Here is a 6,459-nt window from a genome sequence, read left to right on the forward strand (position 1 = left end):
TTGCCCCACTATGGTCACACCTTTGGATCGGGCCGTTGAGAAATACATCGATGGTTTACCTGACCCTGTCCAAGATATTGTCACTGGCAGCCAACCTACAACTAGGGAGGCTAAGGAGTTAGCTGCTATCTTAACCGACTCCCAGGTTAGAAAAGGTAAACTATTTCAAAAAGGAGACAAGAAACAAGACACTAAAATTGTTAACGAGAATTCGAAAAGATCAAAGGCCGAATCTTCTAATAGTTCTAGGAAGCGCAAGGCTTCAAAGAATTTTGCAATTCATGCACCTGTTCCACTAAACTCAGTACCCTTCAAAGGGTTTTATCGTGGAAAGCAACCTCGGTGCAATCATTGCAATTATCATCATGCATCAAATTCCCCTTGTCGCCAGTGTACAATTTGTGGTTTATTTGGACATCTAGCTGTGACCTGTCGTATCCAGAACCGAGCATCCTCTACTCAGACTCGCCCAAGAGCATGTTTCAATTATGGTGACTTAAATCATTTCAAGCGAAACTGCCCCAAGCTTGCCAATGCTAATGGACGAGTATTCAACATCAACGAGGCTCAAGCTAATGATCAAGTGCTTATGATCATTTGAACCTCTAAATTTCCTGTTTATTTTCAAGATTAATGTACATATTTCAACTATGTTGTAACGACAATATAAATTTCAAGAAGTTTATCTTTATCTTTGTTATTCAATTTTCAATTTCAAACTCTAATGTGTTTACACTATGAGTAATTATAATTACATGCTGATTTTGAGGATTCCGTTCTTTAGGAACTGAAGGGGTATGGTCCCAGATCTCGCGTCAGCATCGACCGCGAGTGACCATTACCCTTATCAAAACCCCCACTAGCTAAACAACCTACTTATGTCGGTGCGGGAACGCATCGACACAATGGTTGAATCCAATCTGTCCAGTGATGGAGGACTTACCTGGAATATTAGAATGGTAGAGTGATGCGGCATAGCATCACATCTAGTGTATGAAAACGGAAGTATTCACAGCGATGCGGCCTAGCACCGCGTCCAGTGAACACTTCTATCAATACAAGGAAGCTGGATAACAGCAACAGTCACCACGGACGACGATGCGGCTTGGCACCGCATCTCGCGTATTTCTTGATCAAAGAGTGAGAAGCCGGAACGTCTACAGTTACCGCAAACAGCGATGCGGCCTGCACCGCATCCTTTACACTCAGCAAGTGGGACTGACACCACAGAGCAAGTAGCACCAATGGCAGCCGCCTGTCAGGTCTACGTAAGCGACAGACTGACGTGGCATCACCTCCACAACCGACATGCCTGACACACCTGCAAAGGTGCAGCATGCCGTCAGTCTATCCATCCACCTCCTCCTTCACTCCTCGGCTATAAATACCAACCCCAAACCAAGTTTGAGGTATCTCTTCACAACTCTCTCACTACTACTATTATCTTACTTTGCTTCCCAAGCAAATTACTGATTCTCACGCCGGAGAGTGGTAACAAGGAGCACCCCCACCCCATCCTCCTTGTTATGAGTCACGGTTTGTTTCCTTGTGCAGGAGATCAACCCACCGGTGATCCAGCCAGCGATCCTCGAGAGGAAGGGATTAACCCTTCTTGACGAGACCAGTGAGTTAACCCTGCCCGGGTAACCATTGTTTCATCATTGGCGCCCACCGCTACTCTTAGCACTTTTTCGATCATCCTTTTTCCTCTCTCAAAATCATGACTGATCACCAAAACAATACTACCGGGGATAATCTACTCCCCACCAACACAGGAAATGCGGGGACTGCCCCACCGGACCAAAATCCGGGCCATATCGGCACATCCACGCAAAGGGGTCCATCCCTAACGTTCGGACACGACTTATCACAATACGCATCTGTGATCCCCCCGAACACGGACCCCCACACCTGGTATGACCAGCAGGCCACCCTGCTGGCCGCAACATACAACCGCGCTTGTGCAGAAGCGCAAATACAAGCTGGGCCGACCCCAGCACCGCACACCCCTGCTGATCGTATCCTACAATACGAAGGCAGGGTACATTCACGTCCAGCTTCGAGAAGCCGACGTAAAGACCGCGGATCATCTTACTGTTCGGTCCACACAATCAACGAGGATGATTCCGCGTACGGGTCCCACACCAGGGGACCAGTGCATACCCGCCTAGGTCCCTACGTTGAGGACAGGCAACGATCCGCATCCCAACATGGCTCTGGAATTCAGAGCCGGTTGGGCCCACAACCATACACCGAAGGGTATGGTCGTACCGACCCGGACGACCATACATATTGTGGGGATTCGCATGACACCTGCAGCAGACCGGGAGGACGCAACTATGTTCCTCCCACTCACCCCCGCAATACATACCTCATGTAGCATCCGCCAAAAACGGATATCCTAAATCCGACCCGTTTTGAAATCTTGGATCCTAACCTTTGAACCAACGTAAAATTTTCGCGAAATGAATAATCGTTAGAAAGATTTTTTTTCATCCGTTAGTTCGATCCGTTTATAAATATAGTTATTTAAAAAGTCATTAGTTTAATTAATTGATTAAAATAATTAAATTTACAATTTCAAAGTTAAATCTTTTTTTTTCCTATTTAAACTAGTTAATTAAGTTAATTATTATTTCTTTAATTAATAAATTAATTTAATTAATTTAATGATTTATATATATTATTAACCAAGTGTAACCTAGTTAGTAATTTATAGTAACATAAGCTAACCAAGTTAATTAGATTTGTTAATTAAACTTTCAAAGGTAAGGGGGTCATTGTGCAAATTCAGGAAAATTGGAAAGTCTTTGTAGAAAAAAAAAATAATAACAATAATATACATCTTCCTTTTTGAACAATATGCCGCCCAACTACCTACAACATTTAAACATGGAAAATTTCCTGAGTTATAGGAATTACACTCATTTCCGCGATCCTTTTTATTTTCGTGATTTCCTTTTGAACAACCATATTTCCTTCTTAACTTGCACTGATTTTCGATGATTAATACGATTACACGTTTTCCTTTTTCATGTCCATTATGAACCTAGACTACTTACCCATTGATCGTTCATCTTTTCCCTTCTTCGGAAATGTCAAACCATGCTACAATCTCGAGTCCGAAACAGGGCCGTCTCCGAAAATCCCCAAAAAAATTTTGGCCCTGTTCGAGATAAAAAATTTGGGCCCTATTCGCAAATCTTTATATAACATAATCTCATCAATCATTCAATTATATAACTAAAAATTAATAATACTACGATAACTGTTATGAAATAGATAAAACAAATTAACAAAAATAGTATAGCAAAAATGATCAAAGTATTGAACTTACTTGCTAAGCAAACAGTGTGGTTCTCCTAGCGTTTTTTGAAGCAAAGCTCTCGATCAACTCCTTGTAATCCATAGTATCTAATATTTCACTTTCAATAGATATTGTTGCCAACCCATTTAGCCTTTCTTGTGACATTGTAGAACGTAAATAGGTCTTCAACAACTTCAACTTTGAGAAACTTCTTTCTGCTGATGTCACGGTTACCGGAATTGTCAACAACACTTTATATGCATTTATAGCATAAGGATAAGTAGTACCGGAATTGTCAACAACACTTTATATGCATTTATAGCATAAGAATAAAATCCATTCAATCACAATTATCTAAATAAATTAGAAATCATTCAATCATTCTAATTATCGAAATCAGGATATGAAAACACTTAGCGACTCGTAAACTCGAAATAACTCGAAATCAGACTCGAAACAACAGTAAGATCATTCAATCATTCAGAATGGTGTGAATACAAGAAAATAAAAGAAGCAAAAATATCAATTAAACATCATCGTTTTTCAGTAAAGATGATAAACACATTAAGCTCTTGGTTTTAAATATTGTTAAAAGACCATAAACAATAAAACTTGCTATGTATTACAAAACAAAAGGAATAAGTGTCCAATTAGTTACTTCATGTTTACTGCAAATTTGATCATAAAACATAATTCTTTCTATGTAATTTGCTTTAAACTAATTAAAATTAAAAATAATATAATATGTCAAAGAACAAATATGACTAAACTACTTTATTACTTTTTCACGATGAAACATAAAAAATACCTCTTGAACATCAATCGACAATCAACAAACAAAAATCAAAAGACAACAAACAAATACCTCTTGAATCGCAATTCTGCGGATGTCTGATGTTGATGATTCCTGAATCGCACTCCTGTAGGTTGCAACGTTTGATGTCGATGACTTTGAATTTTGATCAGAAAAAAACCCTGGTGCAAAGCAAAAACCACGCGACTTTTGATTTCCTGCCATGATCGACCGACCGATTGTATTTTCACAAACGTTTTTGGGCCTATAATAAGTTAAGGGATTGGGTTTGTTAGCAAACTTTGGGGCCTATAAAAAATTTGGGCTACATATATAAAGAAAACATAAAAATTTTGGACCCTTTAATTATTTGGGCCCTGTTCCCAAGCTCACTCTGAACTTGCTTATAACCGGGCCTGGTCCGAAACACGCTATATATACGACATGTTGATCCGAGAAACTCACATCTTCTAAACCTCACTTGCTCGACACCCTCTTACGTATTTCGACACCATCACTTGATCACAACCTCTGTCTGAACCTCCAAGCATGTCGCCGGAGATACGAGAAGATGACCGGAATAACCATTTACGCAGCCCTGCTTCGTACCCGCCGGAGTTCGGAGCATTCACCGGCGCTTCCACGGAACGCCTCGTTTACGGTATACGTTCCATCTATCTTTTTTTTTTCTTTTGTTTCGTCGTTCTTCGTTTCTTTCAAATTTCAAAGTAACAAGTTAAACACAATGATTTGGTTTCATGTTCTGTTTCTTGTCTGGGCTACATTAACATGAAAGACGACACCGCGCGTTGTCGGAAAAGGAAAGAACGTCGCCGGAGAATCAAGCACCTTCGCCGGGGATCAGAATTCACTTCGTGTTCACGTCGGAGTTTAACACTATTTCGGTATTTGCCTTCTTATCCGATCAAGTTATTTTTTTTATATATATATGTATACTAATGGAACATGTATTCAAGTGATATAAAAATTCAACTTTTAAGTTTTATAAAAACAGTTTACGTTCATGTTTACTTTAATGAATGAAGAAGATGGCCTCTTCTTTTCATGTTTCTCATTTGCCTTTTACTAGTATTCTTTTCTTTTATATTTCTCCATTAATTATTTTTTTAAGTGATATTTTTTTTACCATTAAATAATTAAATACTTATGAGATATCTGTTTGATATCCATATAAATAAAAACAATCTTACATATATAAATTACTATTTTATTAAATAGTAATTACTATTTTTATTTATATAAATGAAAACTATTTTGGTCATGTGTTTAAACGGACAATCGACACGTCAACGAATCATATAACCAAATTAATGCTAGTAAATTTGACAATAATATTATAGTAATCGCCTCTCTTGTGGTACTTCATATCTAGGATAATCACATTCGTGCATTTGAATTCTCCATCCTTAACTCGTGCGCTCTTACAAGAAATCGCAACGCAATCAATGTGAGTATACTCGATCCCATTTTCGTTTTAAACACTTTGGGTGCAACATGTATTCCATATTCAAATTACACAACACTTGAAACTTGTTATATTCACACTCTATCCACATTTAAACACGAAACATTTTGCTGTTTGTTAATCTCATATGCTATGCAAGTTGATCGTATAAAACAAGTTGACCGTATAAAACAAGTTGATCGTATCGAACACGTTGATCGTATAAAACAAGTTGATCGTATTGAACAAGTTGATCGTATCTAACCAGTTGATCGTATCTAACCAGTTGATCGTATCTAACAAGTTGATCGTATCTAACAAGTTGATCGTATTGAACAAGTTGATCGTATTGAACAAGTTGATCGTATCTAACAAGTTGATCGTATTGAACAAGTTGATCGTATTAAACAAGTTGAACGTATTGAACAAGTTGAACGTGTTAACCTTTCGCTAGTCTATTGGGAAAGGCAAAGTAGTAACTTGGATCATGTTATTCATGTTGGATATGAGCATTTAAACTTTTATTCTACTTTATGCTATGTATTAAACTTGTATACTCGCCAACATGCTTTTGTTGATTGTACTTTAATACATGTTGCAGGTTGATGGATGAAGTGATCAAGAAAACAAGCTAGGATGAACCTAGAAACCCATCTAGAATAACAATGTTTTCAACTATTTTGAAACGATGTTTGAATCTTGTATGACATTTTAGCATTTATGAAATTTGATTAAATCTATATTGTCACATTTAGTGTTATGTTGTTTTGAGCAATTTGTACGTCTCATCCCGATGTTTCCGCCATCGGTTGGGGTGTGACACCTCAGGGCTGCAAAGCGCCCTGAGAATAAACCCTACAGACCAAAGGCTGCGGCCGAAAACTCCAAATTTGC

At 38.4% G+C, this 6,459-nt stretch overlaps 1 long non-coding RNA gene across 1 annotated transcript; it reads left to right on the forward strand.

The window, feature by feature from the left end:
• Positions 1 to 4,598: 4,598 nt before the first annotated feature.
• Positions 4,599 to 5,570, forward strand: LOC118488272. Its single transcript, XR_004884085.1, has 3 exons — positions 4,599 to 4,761; positions 4,897 to 5,005; positions 5,494 to 5,570. It is a non-coding gene; the product is annotated as an uncharacterized LOC118488272 (long non-coding RNA).
• Positions 5,571 to 6,459: the final 889 nt, after the last annotated feature.

Source organism: Helianthus annuus, chromosome 16 (assembly GCF_002127325.2).
Source record: "Helianthus annuus cultivar XRQ/B chromosome 16, HanXRQr2.0-SUNRISE, whole genome shotgun sequence".
NCBI classification, from domain to species: domain Eukaryota; kingdom Viridiplantae; phylum Streptophyta; class Magnoliopsida; order Asterales; family Asteraceae; genus Helianthus; species Helianthus annuus.